At 43.3% G+C, this 14,202-nt stretch overlaps 1 non-coding gene across 1 annotated transcript; it reads right to left on the reverse strand.

Moving 5' to 3' along the window:
* Positions 1 to 11,730: 11,730 nt before the first annotated feature.
* Positions 11,731 to 11,805, reverse strand: Trnas-uga (transfer RNA serine (anticodon UGA)). The gene has a single exon. It is a non-coding gene; the product is annotated as a tRNA-Ser (tRNA).
* Positions 11,806 to 14,202: the final 2,397 nt, after the last annotated feature.

Genomic DNA, 14,202 nt, shown 5'->3' on the forward strand with positions numbered 1-14,202 from the left:
TGGAGGGCAGCGTGGAGGGTATAAATCGTAGAGGGAGACCAAGAGATGAATACACTAAGCAGATTCAAAAGGATGTAGGTTGCAGTAAGTACTGGGAGATGAAGAAGCTTGCACAGGATAGAGTAGCATGGAGAGCTGTATCAAAGCAGTCTCAGGACTGAAGACAACAACAACTAAAAAAACTGATCTTCAGCTCCAGGACGCACTAAAGAAACCTTCTCAGTCTCTTGTAGTTGGAGCATTTATACCACATTTCATACGACGTTTTACCAAACAGTATACGAACGCTCATGTTGCTGTGAGTCAGCCAGCTGGGGAGAAAGGTACAATACCCCACTCGTAACAGACGATAAGCAAACGTGAGAACGATCTGGTGGTGTTCTGGGAAGTGTATAGTGAGCAGTGATTCACCTGATAGGCTTGGCGCCTAGAAACAAAAGTTTTGCTCTGTGTAAAGCTCGAGGACGCGTTAACTGTTAATTCAAGTTTCTAACAATACTGAAGACATTATCCGAACCGTCAGTTTCCTAATTACAATTTCAGTAAATGTAAATTCACGCTCAAAACTTTTTTTATTTGTTTAGTTTCAGGGCGCAAAAACAACGAGGGTCATACGCTCCTGTGTCAAAACTGTAGAAACCGAAGACAAAGAGAGGAGTTAAAAAACGTCAATCCCAGTCGACGGAAAAGAAGACAGCTCTAAACAGGGACATGGAGAAAGGTCTACAAAATGCGTCATAGAGAAACGAAGGTCCAGAAGTAAAAATCAAATGTCCTTCGCCATGTTGCTACGACGGATAGAAAGTAATATGCGGTCGTCAGCAAGCGCTTCGTCCGCTGAAACGGCAGATAACTCACACGGCAAACACAAACGGGAACGTAAGCGGTTAAAAATAGGGCACTCCGTCAGAAAATGGCGGACAGTCAAAAGTTGGGGGCAATGTGCACAAAATGGTGGGGGAACACCACTTAACAAATGGCGATGGCTAAAGAGACAATAGCCAATACACAACCCAGTTAAAATGATCTCGTGGCGAGACAGCAGAGAGGAGGTCGCCCAAGCCGCTGGGAGAGGTTTATTAACCCGGAGCTTGTTCCCACGAAGGGAGGGTCGGTGGTGATGCCAAAATGACACCACCTGCTGACAGACGGTTACACAGAGATCATCGGAGGGAGTGTGAGAACTAGCGGGCCGAGGTACGGGGACTGCAGGCTTGGCGGCAGCGTCAGCGGCCCCGTTTCCTGCCAGACCGACGTTACCAGGAACCCACATAAACATCACAGTGGCTCCATCAAGAATGAGCAAACGACAGTTCTCCTGGTCCCTTTGCACTAAGGGATGGGCGATGTGCAGCACACAGAGCTTCGAAGGGCACTGAGAAAGTCTGAGCAGATGGCGTAATTGTAAAGCATTTGTCGCTGGATGTACTGCGTGGTCTGATACAGGGCAAAGCTTGATTAGAGGTTTTAGTTAATACTGTAAATGATTGGCGAACTAGGTCAACCGATCAGTCGTGTTCCCTGAGCAAGGAGGCGCGAACGACTCAGTACAGCCAATCAACAGTCCAGGCAAGGATTGTAGGCTGCGTGCGGTTATTGCATTCGCATGAAGTGAACTAATGTTTAAACTATCTTCGGAAAAAGTTTCTTTACGGTCTTGTACTGCCATCAAAAGCACGTGAAGACAGTTTTGTGAATTATCGTCGTGTTCTTTAATGTGTTATCAGATTGCGGAATTATTAATGCAAACACTGATCTTAGACTAGCACTCCCATAGTATTCATTATTAAAGGTAATTTCCTTATTTTGAGAATGATGCAGTAAATGAGGAGAGATGTCTAACGAACCTTGCCTCCTCGGAAGTTTCGTATGCTAACCGAAATGTTCGATTCAGTATAAACTGTAGCCAGAGTTGTGTTCATTTTCTTGCTTAAATTATAAATTTCTCATCTATAGATATTCGTGAACGTATCAGATAGCCAAAAAACTATTCTTCTGTTAATATGTTTTTGTTAGCCATATTGATATATTTCGTAATATCGATCTTGCACCATGAACATTTGTAATCACAATTGTCACTTCTTTTTTGAGTCATCAGTCTTCTGACTAGTTTGATGCGGTCTACCACGAATTCCTCTCCTGTGCCGACCTTTTCTTCTCAGAGTAGAGCTTGCAACCTGCGTCCTCAGTTATTTTCTGTATGTATTGCAATTGCTGCCTTCCTCTACAGTTTTTGCCCTCTACAGCTCCCTCTAGTACCATGGAAGTCAGTCCCTGATGTCGTAACAGGTGCCCTATCACCCTGTCCGTTCTCCTCGTCAGTGTTTTCCTCATATTGCTTTGCTCTCCGATTCTGCGCAGAACCTTCTCATTCCTTACCTTATCAGTCCACCTAATCTTCAACATTCGTCTGCTGCGCCACATCTCAAATGCTTCGATTCTCTTGTCTTCCGGTTTTCCCACAGTCCATGTTTCACTACCATACATCCTGCGCTCCAAAGTACATTCTCAGAAATTTCTTCCTTAAATTAAGACCTATGTTTGATGCCAGTAGACTTCTCTTGGTCAGAAATACCCTTTTTGCCATTGCTAGTCTGCTTTTGACGTCCTCCTTGCCCCGTCCGTCATTGGTTATTTTACTGCCTAGGTAGCAGAATTCCTTTACTTCAACTACTTCATCACCATCAATCCTGATGTTAAGTTTCTCGCTCTTCTCATTTCTGCTACTTGTCATTACTTTCGTCTTTCTTGGATGTACTCTCAAGCGATATTCCGTAATCATTAGACTGTTCATTCAGCAGATCGTGTAATTCTTCTTCACTTTCACTCAGGTTATCAATGTCAGCAGCGAATTGTATCACTGATGTCCTTTTTTCGATGAATTTTAATTCCAATCCTGAACCTTTTTTTTATTTCCATCATTGCTTCTTCGATGTACAGATTGAACTGTAGGGACGGAGGACTACACCCTGTCATAGACCATTTTTAATGCGAGCACTACGATCTTCGTTGTCCACACTTATTATTCTCTCTCGGTTCTGACACATGTTGTGTATTACCCGTCTCTCCCTATAGCTCACCACTGTTTTACTCAGAATTTCCAACATCTTGTACCATTTTACATTGTCGAACGCTTTTTCCAGGTCGACAAGTCGTATGAACGTGTCTTGCTTCCATTATCAACCGCAGCGTCAGAATTGCCTCTGTGGTGCCCTTACCTTCCCTAAAGACAAAGTGATCGTCATCTAGGATATCCGTAATGTCTTTTCCATTCTTCTGTATATTACTCTTGTCAACCATTTGGGTGCATGAGCTGTTAAGCTAATTGTGCGATAATTCTCTCACATCTCAGCTGTTGCAGTCTTCAAAATTGTGTGGATGATAATTCTTCAAAAGTCAGATGGTATTGAAACATCCCCTTAGAAAATTTTTATAAATGGCAGTGCTGGAAAAACTCTACGTTATTTGATTTTCAAACAGCGGAGCCAAACTGAACGTACTCAAACATTTCTCTCTTTACTTATTCTGATCATCACTAAACTGACACACAATACTTTTTAGCGCAACGTAATCTGACTTTCAATAATCCCTACAAAAGAATGGCCCTGACTAATACCTTTCATAAATCACTCACCTCACAAAAATCTTCGTTACTCAAACTACTGCAATACAGCGTGCGCCAATACTGCCAGCTGAATAAAAGATTCTAACTACTGAAGGCACTATCTGCTGATAGGCATGTTAGCAAATGAAAGATTTTGATAGAGAACAAACAATGTATTTACCTTAATAACGTTCAAAAGTCATATCAGTTCATGATATCCAGTATTACAAATTTACTCTTTCTGATGGACACACGTCCAGATCGTCCGCTCTAAAAATTCTGCCATCTCTCTCCCAACATCCACCACTGATGGCGGATCACCTCCAACTGCACAACGCTACGCGCTGTTCACATCCAACTGCCCAACACTACAATAGCAAATATTCCAACAATGCAAACCAGCGACAGACTGCACACAGCACAGTCAGTGATTTTCATACAGAGCACTACGTGGCCTTACCAACATAAAAACCTAAACAGTCTACTTACAGTATGTCGCCGGACACATACATCCTACACACCAACGTGTACAATCGTTTTGTTGCCACTTCACCCAATGATTTTAGAAATTCTTCCCTATTTGATCCTAAGTCCTCCAAAGCTCTCATAAATTCTGATTCTAATACTGCTTCCCCTATCTCTTCTAAATCGACTCCTGTTTCTTCTTCTACCACGTCAGACAAATGTTTCCCCTCATATGGGCCTTTCCACCTATTCGCTCTCTCCTCTGCATTTAGTAGTGGAATTTCCATTGAACTCTTACTGTTACCACCCTTGCTTTTACTGTCACTGGAGATTGTTTTGACTTTCCTACGTGCTGAGCGAGTCCTTCCGACAACTAACTTAAATTATCTAACAACAAAATTTATGGTAAACATAATATTGTTGTTTTTCAGTTTGGATCCAAACAAAATTTCTGTCTTCATTTATAATTTTTCTAATTTCACTGTCGATAATGAACTCGATCTGATAAAATAACAGGAAGCTGTTGTCCTTCATAACGTTAAATTTTGTAAACTTTGTTATTAACCATTAGGCCTCTAAATCTTCATGTAAATAATTATTTCCAGAAAAAATATAAATCAAATTTGGGAAACAGTTTCAAGTAAGACAGTCATATTAGTAGGATATCAGTTTGGACTACATCCTGTTCTAGAACGTGCTGGAAGTTGGATTCGTAATATATATACAGATAATTTGGCGCCAAGCACGCCAAATTGATTTTAGCAGCTACTGAATTTGGTACATAATGTTATGTGTCAGACTTTTTTGTCTAGCTCAAGGAAGTTTCACAATATAGATGTAAATAGTGCTGTTATAACGTGTGTCAAGAGCATATAAATAAATTAAGGAAATAATTTAAAGTAACATAATTTTCTGGAACCTTGTCATTTCAACGACCCTGGACAAAATCTTGCAATAATTTATATGGAACGAAGGTGCCAGCGCAGACACTGAGACCGACTTCACAAGTTAAGTACTATTTATCTGGAAGTATAATGTTTCTGGCCTCGTTAAATTATCATACGTTCTTCATACCATAAAATAGTAAGCACAACGTAATCATGTTTGCTTCCTTATATGTGGACAATATGTAATCTATTTTTTAACTTTCATTGCAGTAACGTCGAAATATTTCCAAAACTGGATCTGCAGCCGAAGGAGAAGACAACCTATGGGGAAATCGAGTCAATTTGAGAAGAAACGAGGTAAGAAAGCCTCCTTCTGTTAAGCTAGGGAACAAACTGGAGAAAATTGCTGGAACATTTGCCCTCAAAGTGTTCAAGGTAGACCTCCGCAAGCACCCATTCGCAAAGAACAACTCGTGTGGTTAACATTCCCGACGCAGTAATGTGACACGACAGGAACATTCCATCTCTCGCCGTCAGTAATTAATTAGTTAAGGAAGGTGGTAGGATCGCCTGAAACTGTCGTAAATATTCTTTTAAACCATTTCCTTACCGTTCTGCCCTCGTATAACACGTGTGAAAAATGAAAATCTACATTTTTTCGGACGTACTCTTATTTATCTTATTTTCTTACTGCGGAGGTGTCTTAAAATGTAAGTGGGAGTCTACAAAATAGTTTCGCCTTCGGAGGAAAAAGTTGGTGATTTAAATTTTGTGAAAGAATTCTTCCGCAACAAAAAACGCATTTATTTCAGAAAATGCCACTGCAACTCGTATATCCATGACACTCTTTCCCCTATTTAGCGACAGTACAAAACGAGCTGCCCGTCATCGAGCGATTTCGATGTCTTCTGCTAAAATCCTATCGGGTAATCGATACTCCGGAAAATGAAACACAAATGTGGGATAGACAATCTGTTTGGTAAATTTGTTTCATCTTTTAAGTGTTCTGTCAATAATGTGCAATCTCCAGTTCGACTTCCCCACAGGTTTTGTTTGTCATGGTTTCAGTTTAAGTTGTTCGTTATTGAATTTCTAGGAATTTATTAAATTGACAGCTTCTAATTATTGTGATTTATCGTGATACCGAAATTTAGCGGATTTTTTTAGTAGTCGTATGGAGGATCTCATTCTTTTTATTACTTTGGGTCAATTACACATTTCACACCATGCAGAAATCTTGTCTAAGTCATTTTTAGCTCCTTTTGATTTTCTTGTGACTTTACTGGACTGTAAACGGCAGTATCATCTGCACACAATCCAACAGGACGACTCAGATTTTTTCTCAGTCATTTATATAGATTAAGAACAACATTTCGGGCCTGTAACTCTGCCTTGGAGAAACCCAGATGTAAGTTTTGTGTCAAGAGATCTCTCTCCGTTAACTGCTGAGAATTGTGACGTTTCTGACAGACAAACACGAACCGACTTGCATAGATTAGGCGATAACGTAGAGATCGTCGATTTTATTATAAGTCCCCTGTAAGCAAAAATGTCAAAAACGTCTCTAAAGGGACTGTACTTATTCCACTCAGGAAGAAGGGAGACAAGCACATTACAAAAGTCATAGAACTTACTGTCTGGTCTCCATGATGCACAAGATCCCGAAAATAGTCATCAAGGTTAAGGATAAGCTGGGTTTAGACTGTGGCATAATGCATTACTTATAACTTTTGAAAGATAGTATATAAGGGAACAGAGTGTCCGAATTGACATATTTCATAGTGTTTGTTAATTTTGAAGAATCTTTTAACTCAGTTTAGGTAGAAACTATATTAACACGCTAGTTAGAAGAAAAGACATTGTCAGCCTATGTTAGTTGATGGAAATAAAGACAAGTAACATCACTACAGTTGCCCTTATTCCTCACCAGCATAGTGGGAGATTTGAATGTGTGGTTGACTGATCGGGGAAGACCGCCGAGACCGTCTGATGACACGTCAGGAGGAAACGCTTCAAATCATGGCGTCGAGAACAAAGGCGTGTTGTGCAGATGACTGCAATTCATCGAGAAGAGGGATTTTTCAGATCCCAGAACTGTGAGAAAGAAGAACAACAGACAACACGTGTTAACGATTCATGCGTGGACACCTTAGTTTTCTGATGACACTGTACAGATTTCCTTTAGTGCAGAACGGAGGGGATCCGTGTAAGAAAATACTACCACTCCATTTAGTGTGATTATTTTATCGGAAGCAGTTTTAACACATTCTGATTTCTGACGAGTACAGTGACAACTATCACTCAACGAAAAAATGGTGATGACGACAACACGAACACCCAGTCCCCGGGCGAAGAAAATCCCCGCCCCCGCCGGGAATCGAACCCGGGACCCCGTGACCCAGCGCTAGCAACTCTAGACACCAGCCCAGAAACTGCGGACAACGAAAAAGTGTTGAGGATAAGAGTTATATGTGATTCCCTGAGAATACCATTCCACAATAAAAATGGGTGTTCCTATGTAATATTTCAAAGTTGACCTCCCCTTCCGCTCCCTTCCACGGGGGTCGAGTTTGCTACCACTGTATGTCCCATGTCAAGGCGAACAATTTTTATTACAGCTGTGTTCGAAAGCTATTCGTAGTTGTCCACATATTTCCTGAAAAATTTTCAGATCCCTCACACTGTATGCATGATGGGCTGTATGAGCCCTGAACAGATGCCGGAACAGAAAAATTAAAAAAAAAAAATCTACTCTACGTCATATCTACAAGATCTTTGAACGAATGATCCATAATAGACACCTGGAAGCAGTTCAACCCACCTTAATCCTAATCAACAAAACTGCAATGTATCGCTGCCTTCCGTAATTCAAGAAAGTAGAAATCATACGGAAGTTTATCGACAAATATTTTCTCCCGCACAAAACTGGCAAATCGCACAAGGAAGGAGGGAACAGACAGTACTCTACACCACATACCAGAAGTTGCAAAATAAAAAACGAAGCTCCACGTTCAAGCCCAAACCGGCCAATAGGAGGGAACAGATAGTGCTCTCCAACACACGCCAGAAGTTTCAAAAGCAAAGCGAAGCTCCACGTTCAGGCCTAAACCGGCCAATCGAGACCGACGGATCGCCGTCTTATAGCGTACAGTAGCGTCATTTACGTGCGGTGTTGAGAGGCACGGATTGATCACACTATTTTCTCGGTCGTATCTGGCTTTCTTGGCATTGGAGCCGCTACTTCTCTGTCAAGCAGCTCCCCAGTTGTCATCACGAGTCTGCATCCACTCCGTTCCAGTCCTTACACCAAGGAAACATCCTTGATAGTAGTGTGAATCGAGAGTGTGTCCTCCTCAAACCAGCTAGACATGATGACTGCTCAGCTTCGCAGGCCTACATGCAGTCAATTTACTTGACGAATATAGATGCAGGTTACAGGTTGATTCTCGCGGAGAAGTTAAAGGGAATCAGCCACTTTTTAGAGTGCTATTTATTTGCATAAATAGCGCCCTTACCGGTTTCGACAGGTTCAACATCAGACGGCTTCTTCACGTTAGTTTTTTCCACTGACTTTCGCTTTTTATTCTCCCACTTGGCCATAATTCCTTGGTGTGGTTGTGCCCTGTGAGCAGAACATGGTGTGAGAAACTGTCTTCACTAATCAGCCACAGCCTTATGACCACCGTCCTACTATCGACATAAGCCAGTCCAGGATATAGCAGTGTCACCTGTTAGTCAGACACACTTACGACGCATGTAGTATCAGTGAGTCAGCTATCGGTGAGTAGAACGGGGAAGGTGCGCGATCTATCTGAGTTTGATCGATGGCAGACAGTGAAGGGCCGGGGGATCGCGACGAAACGGAAACTGCTCGACTTGTTGGATGTTCGAGGAGCGCTGTGGTGAGTGTCGTCAATACGTGGCAAAACCAAGGTGGTTTGTGGGATTAAAGGGACCAGACTGCTACGGTCATCGGTCGCAAAACGAAGGTGATACCACATACAGACATCGTGGGGTTGGGTGGCTAACCCCCATTACAGATGTCGGACGTCGTAGGCTGGACAGGCTGGTAAAACAGGACAGGCGTCAACTGTGGTGGAACGAACGTCAGAGTTTAATGCTACATCTACATCTACATCTACATTTATACTCCGCAAGCCACCCAACGGTGTGTGACGGAGGGCACTTTACGTGCCACTGTCATTACCTCCCTTTCCTTTTCCAGTCGCGTATGGTTCGCGGGAAGAACAACTGTCTGAAAGCCTCCGTGCTCGCTCTAATCTCTCTAATTTTACATTCGTGATCTCCTCGGGAGGTATAAGTAGGGGGAAGCAATATATTCGATACCTCATCCAGAAACGCACCCTCTCGAAACCTGGCGAGCAAGCTACACCGCGATGCAGAGCGCCTCTCTTGCAGAGTCTGCCACTTGAGTTTATTAAACATCTCCGTAACGCTATCACGGTTACCAAATAACCCTGTGACGAAACGCACCGCTCTTCTTTGGATCTTCTTTATCTCCTCCGTCAACCCGATCTGGTACGGATCCCACACTGATGAGCAATAGTCAAGTATAGGTCGAACGAGTGTTTTGTAAGCCACCTCCTTTGTTGATGGACTACATTTTCTAAGCACTCCCCCAATGAATCACAACCTGGTACCCGCCTTACCAACAATTAATTTTGTATGATCATTCCACTTCAAATCGTTCCGCACGCATACTCCCAGATATTTTACAGAAGTAACTGCTACCAGTGTTTGTTCCGCTATCATATAATCATACAATAAAGGATCCTTCTTTCTATGTATTCGCAATACATTACATTTGTCTATGTTAAGGGTCAGTTGCCACTGCCTGCACCAAGTGCCTATCCGCTGCAGATCTTCCTGCATTTTGCTACAATTTTCTAATGCTGCAACTTCTCTGTATACTACAGCAGCATACGCGAAAAGCCGCATGGAACTTCCGACACTATCTACTAGGTCATTTATATCTATTGTGAAAAGCAATGGTCCCATAACACTCCCCTGTGGCACGCCAGAGGTCTGTAGACGTCTCTCCATTGAGAACAACATGCTGTGTTCTGTTTGCTAAAAACTCTTCAATCCAGCCACACAGCTGGTCTGATATTCCGTAGGCTCTTACTTTGTTTATCAGGCGACAGTGCGGAACTGTATCGAACGTCTTCCGGAAGTCAAGGAAAATGGCCTCTACCTGGGAACCTGAATCTAATATTTTCTGGGTCTCATGAACAAATAAAGCGAGTTGGGTCTCACACGATCGCTGTTTCCGGAATCCATGTTGATTCCTACATAGTAGATTCTGGGTTTCCAAAAACGACGTGATACTCGAGCAAAAACATGTTCTAAAATTCTACAACAGATCGACGTCAGAGATATAGGTCTATAGTTTTGCGCATCTGCTCGACGACCCTTCTTGAAGACTGGGACTACCTGTGCTCTTTTCCAATCATTTGGAACCCTCCGTTCCTCTATAGACTTGCGGTACACGGCTGTTAGAAGGGGGGCTAGTTCTTTCGCGTACTCTGTGTAGAATCGAATTGGTATCCCGTCAGGTCCAGTGGACTTTCCTCTGTTGAGTGATTCCAGTTGCTTTTCTATTCCTTGGACACTTATTTCGATGTCAGCCTTTTTTTCGTTTGTGCGAGGATTTAGAGAAGGAACTGCAGTGCGGTCTTCCTCTGTGAAACTGCTTTGGAAAAAGGTGTTTAGTGTTTCAGCTTTACGCGTCTCATCCTCTGTTTGAATGCCATCATCATCCCGGAGTGTCTGGATATGCTGTTTCGAGCCACTTACTGATTTAACGTAAGACCAGAACTTCCTAGGATTTTCTGTCAAGTCGGTACATAGAATTTTTCTTTCGAATTCACTGAACGCTTCACGCATAGCCCTCCTTACGCTAACTTTGACATCGTTTAGCTTCTGTTTGTCTGAGCGGTTTTGGCTGCGTTTAAACTTGGAGTGAAGCTGTCTTTGCTTTCGCAGTAGTTTCCTAACTTCGTTGTTGTACCACGGTGGGTTTTTCCCGTCCCTCACAGTTTTACTCGGCACGTGCCTGTCTAAAACGTATTTTACGATTGCCTTGAAGTTTTTCCATAAACACTCAACATTGTCAGTGTCGGAACAGAAATTTTCGTTTTGATCTGTTAGGTAGTCTGAAATCTGCCTTCTATTGCTCTTGCTAAACAGATAAACCTTCCTCCTTTTTTTATATTCCTATTAACTTCCATATTCAGGGATGCTGCAACGGCCTTATGATCACTGATTCCCTGTTCTGCACATACAGAGTGGAAAAGTTCGGGGCTGGGCAGAATACAATTATATCTGAACACACAGTGCAGCGAACACTCCTAACAGTGGGCCTATGCAGATGACGAGCTATGCATGTGCCAATGTTAGCACCACGTCATCGGCAACTACGACTGAAATGGGCACGTGACCAGCGGCGCTGAACGTTGGTGCAGTGGCAGAGCGCTGCGCGGCCTGATGTATTCCGATACCTTCTTCATCATGCTGATAGGAGGGTGCGAACCTGTCGTCATACAAGACATCAGCTCCTTGACACCTCTACTGCGGACGGAGGCAAGCTGGTAGAGGCTCCATTATGTTCCGGGAACCATTCACGAGCGCGTCTATGGCTCCAATGGAGCACTTTCAATGCTCCGTGACGGCCAAGGAGTACCGTACAGTTGAGATTTTCACTCTGCAGCGGAGTGTGCGCTGATAAGAAACTTCCTGGCAGATTAAAACTGTGTGCCCGACCGAGACTCGAACTCGGGTCCTTTGCCTTTCACGGGCAAGTGCTCTACCAACTGAGCTACCGAAGCACGACTCACGCCCGGTACTCATAGCTTTACTTCCGCCAGTACATCGTCTCCTACCTTCCAAACTTTACTGAAGCTCTCCTGCGAACCTTGCAGAACTAGCACTCCTGAAAGAAAGGATATTGCGGAGACATGGCTTAGCCACAGCCTGGGGGATGTTTCCAGAATGAGATTTTCACTCTGCAGCGGAGTGTGCACTGATATGAAACTTCCTGGCAGATTAAAACTGTGTGCCCGACCGAGACTCGAACTCGGGTACTGGCGGAAGTAAAGCCGTGAGTACCGGGCGTGAGTCGTGCTTCGGTAGCTCAGTTGGTAGAGCACTTCCTCGCGAAAGGCAAAGGACCCGAGTTCGAGTCTCGGTCGGGCACACAGTTTTAATCTGCCACGAAGTTTCATATCAGCGCACACTCCGCCGCAGAGTGAAAATCTCATTCTGGAAACATCCCCCAGGCTGTGGCTAAGCCATGTCTCCGCAATATCCTTTCTTTCAGGAGTGCTAGTTCTGCAAGGTTCGCAGGAGACCTTCTGTAAAGTTTGGAAGGTAGGAGACGAGGTACTGGCAGAAGTAAAGCTGTGAGTACCGGGCGTGAGTCGTGCTTCGGTAGCTCAGTTGGTAGAGCACTTGCCCGCGAAAGGCATAGGACCCGAGTTCGAGTCTTCGTCGGGCACACAGTTTTAATCTGCCAGGAAGTTTCATACCGTACAGTTGTTGCAGGCCATGTACACCCCTTGATGACGATCATATTTCCCGACGGCAGTGACATTTTTGAACAAACAATGCGCCATGTAACAACGCCAGGCCGGCCGGGGTGGGCGAGCGGTTCTAGGGGCTACTGTCTGTAACCGCGCGACCGCTACGGTCGCAGGTTCGAATCCTGCCTCGGGAATGGATGTGTGTGGTGTCCTTAGGTTAGTTAGGTTTAAGTAGTTCTAAGTTCTAGGGGAATGATGACCTCAAATGTTAAGACCCATAGTGCTCAGAGCCATTTGAACCACTTTGAACAACGCCAGGAGCGTGATGGAATGGTTCGAGAAACACAACGGTGAGTTCCAGTTGATGTACTCCCCACACCCTGAAACTCTCCATGTGTGAACCCGGTCGACCACATCTGAGATTTGATAGGACGTGGCGTCAAGAGCTCATTGCCCCCTCCCTGGAGTATGGAAATTAGGTGACTTGTGCGTACAGATATGGTATCAACCCCATCCTGCAACGTACCAAGTCCTCATTGCTTCCTCGCCAAGACGTGTCCCCGTTTTATCCGTGACAGCGGTGTATATACATACTATCAGGTAGGTGGTGGTTCAAATGGCTCTGACCACTATGGGACTCAACTGCTGAGGTCATTAGTCCCCTAGAACTTAGAACTAGTTAAACCTAACTAACCTAAGGACATCACAAACATCCATGCCCGAGGCAGGATTCGAACCTGCGACCGTAGCGGTCTTGCGGTTCCAGACTGCAGCGCCTTTAACCGCACGGCCACTTCGGCCGGCTCAGGTAGGTGGTCATAATGTTCTTGCTGATCAGTGCATTTAACTATTAAAGTGCCTCATAACGATTTCAACGATGTAAAAAAATTTTAAAGTAAGAATGTTTATAGTTACTTACGTCGTAATTTCCACGCAATTACGTTGCAATGCTGACTGCTTGTGCTCATTCAGTAGCGATGACTATATGAAGCATTTTCTTTATACATATGTTCATACGTAATGTACAGCAGCACTCATACACACCAAAAAGTTTTGCCACATGGAGTATGTATACAAAGATGTCGATATCACAACCATAAAAATGCCAAAGAATTTCTCTGTCCGAGATATTTCGATAAATACATTGACGTAACTGCACAATTTTACATACTACGAGCGTCCATTGCTTACAATTTATATGAAATGAGAACTGGTCAGAATTAAGAGAAATAGCCAGTTTGTTACTGCAATGCCATTACGTTAATTCTATTGTATAGACCGGAAGTAAAGTAAATGATGTACATAAAGAAATATTACAACAGTGGACGTTATTTTAGAATTTTGACAACTAATTAAAGAAGTTGTATGATGAAGTAAGCTGTTATATTTTGTGTGCTATTTCATGTTGGGTTAGTGTCTGCATGTTGTTTTTGTCAAAAGGAGTGCTGCTTAAAACTGGAAACCAGGTGAATGAAGTTTTGAAGAAAGGCCGCACTAGTTTATTCGGTGTGTTCATTGAGGAGATTTTATGGTGATTTGCTTTTATGTACATATATTTCAAACTCTTCAACAAAATTCACAAAGCTACATTTCTCAGCATGATGGAGTACCTAGACGTAGTCTTCAGTCTTTCCTTTAATAATCTGTTTACATTGTTGAAATCGTTATGAGGCACAACTACAGTTGAATAGGCAGTTTTTCACAT

Source organism: Schistocerca nitens, chromosome 8 (assembly GCF_023898315.1).
Source record: "Schistocerca nitens isolate TAMUIC-IGC-003100 chromosome 8, iqSchNite1.1, whole genome shotgun sequence".
Taxonomy (NCBI): Eukaryota; Metazoa; Arthropoda; class Insecta; order Orthoptera; family Acrididae; genus Schistocerca; species Schistocerca nitens.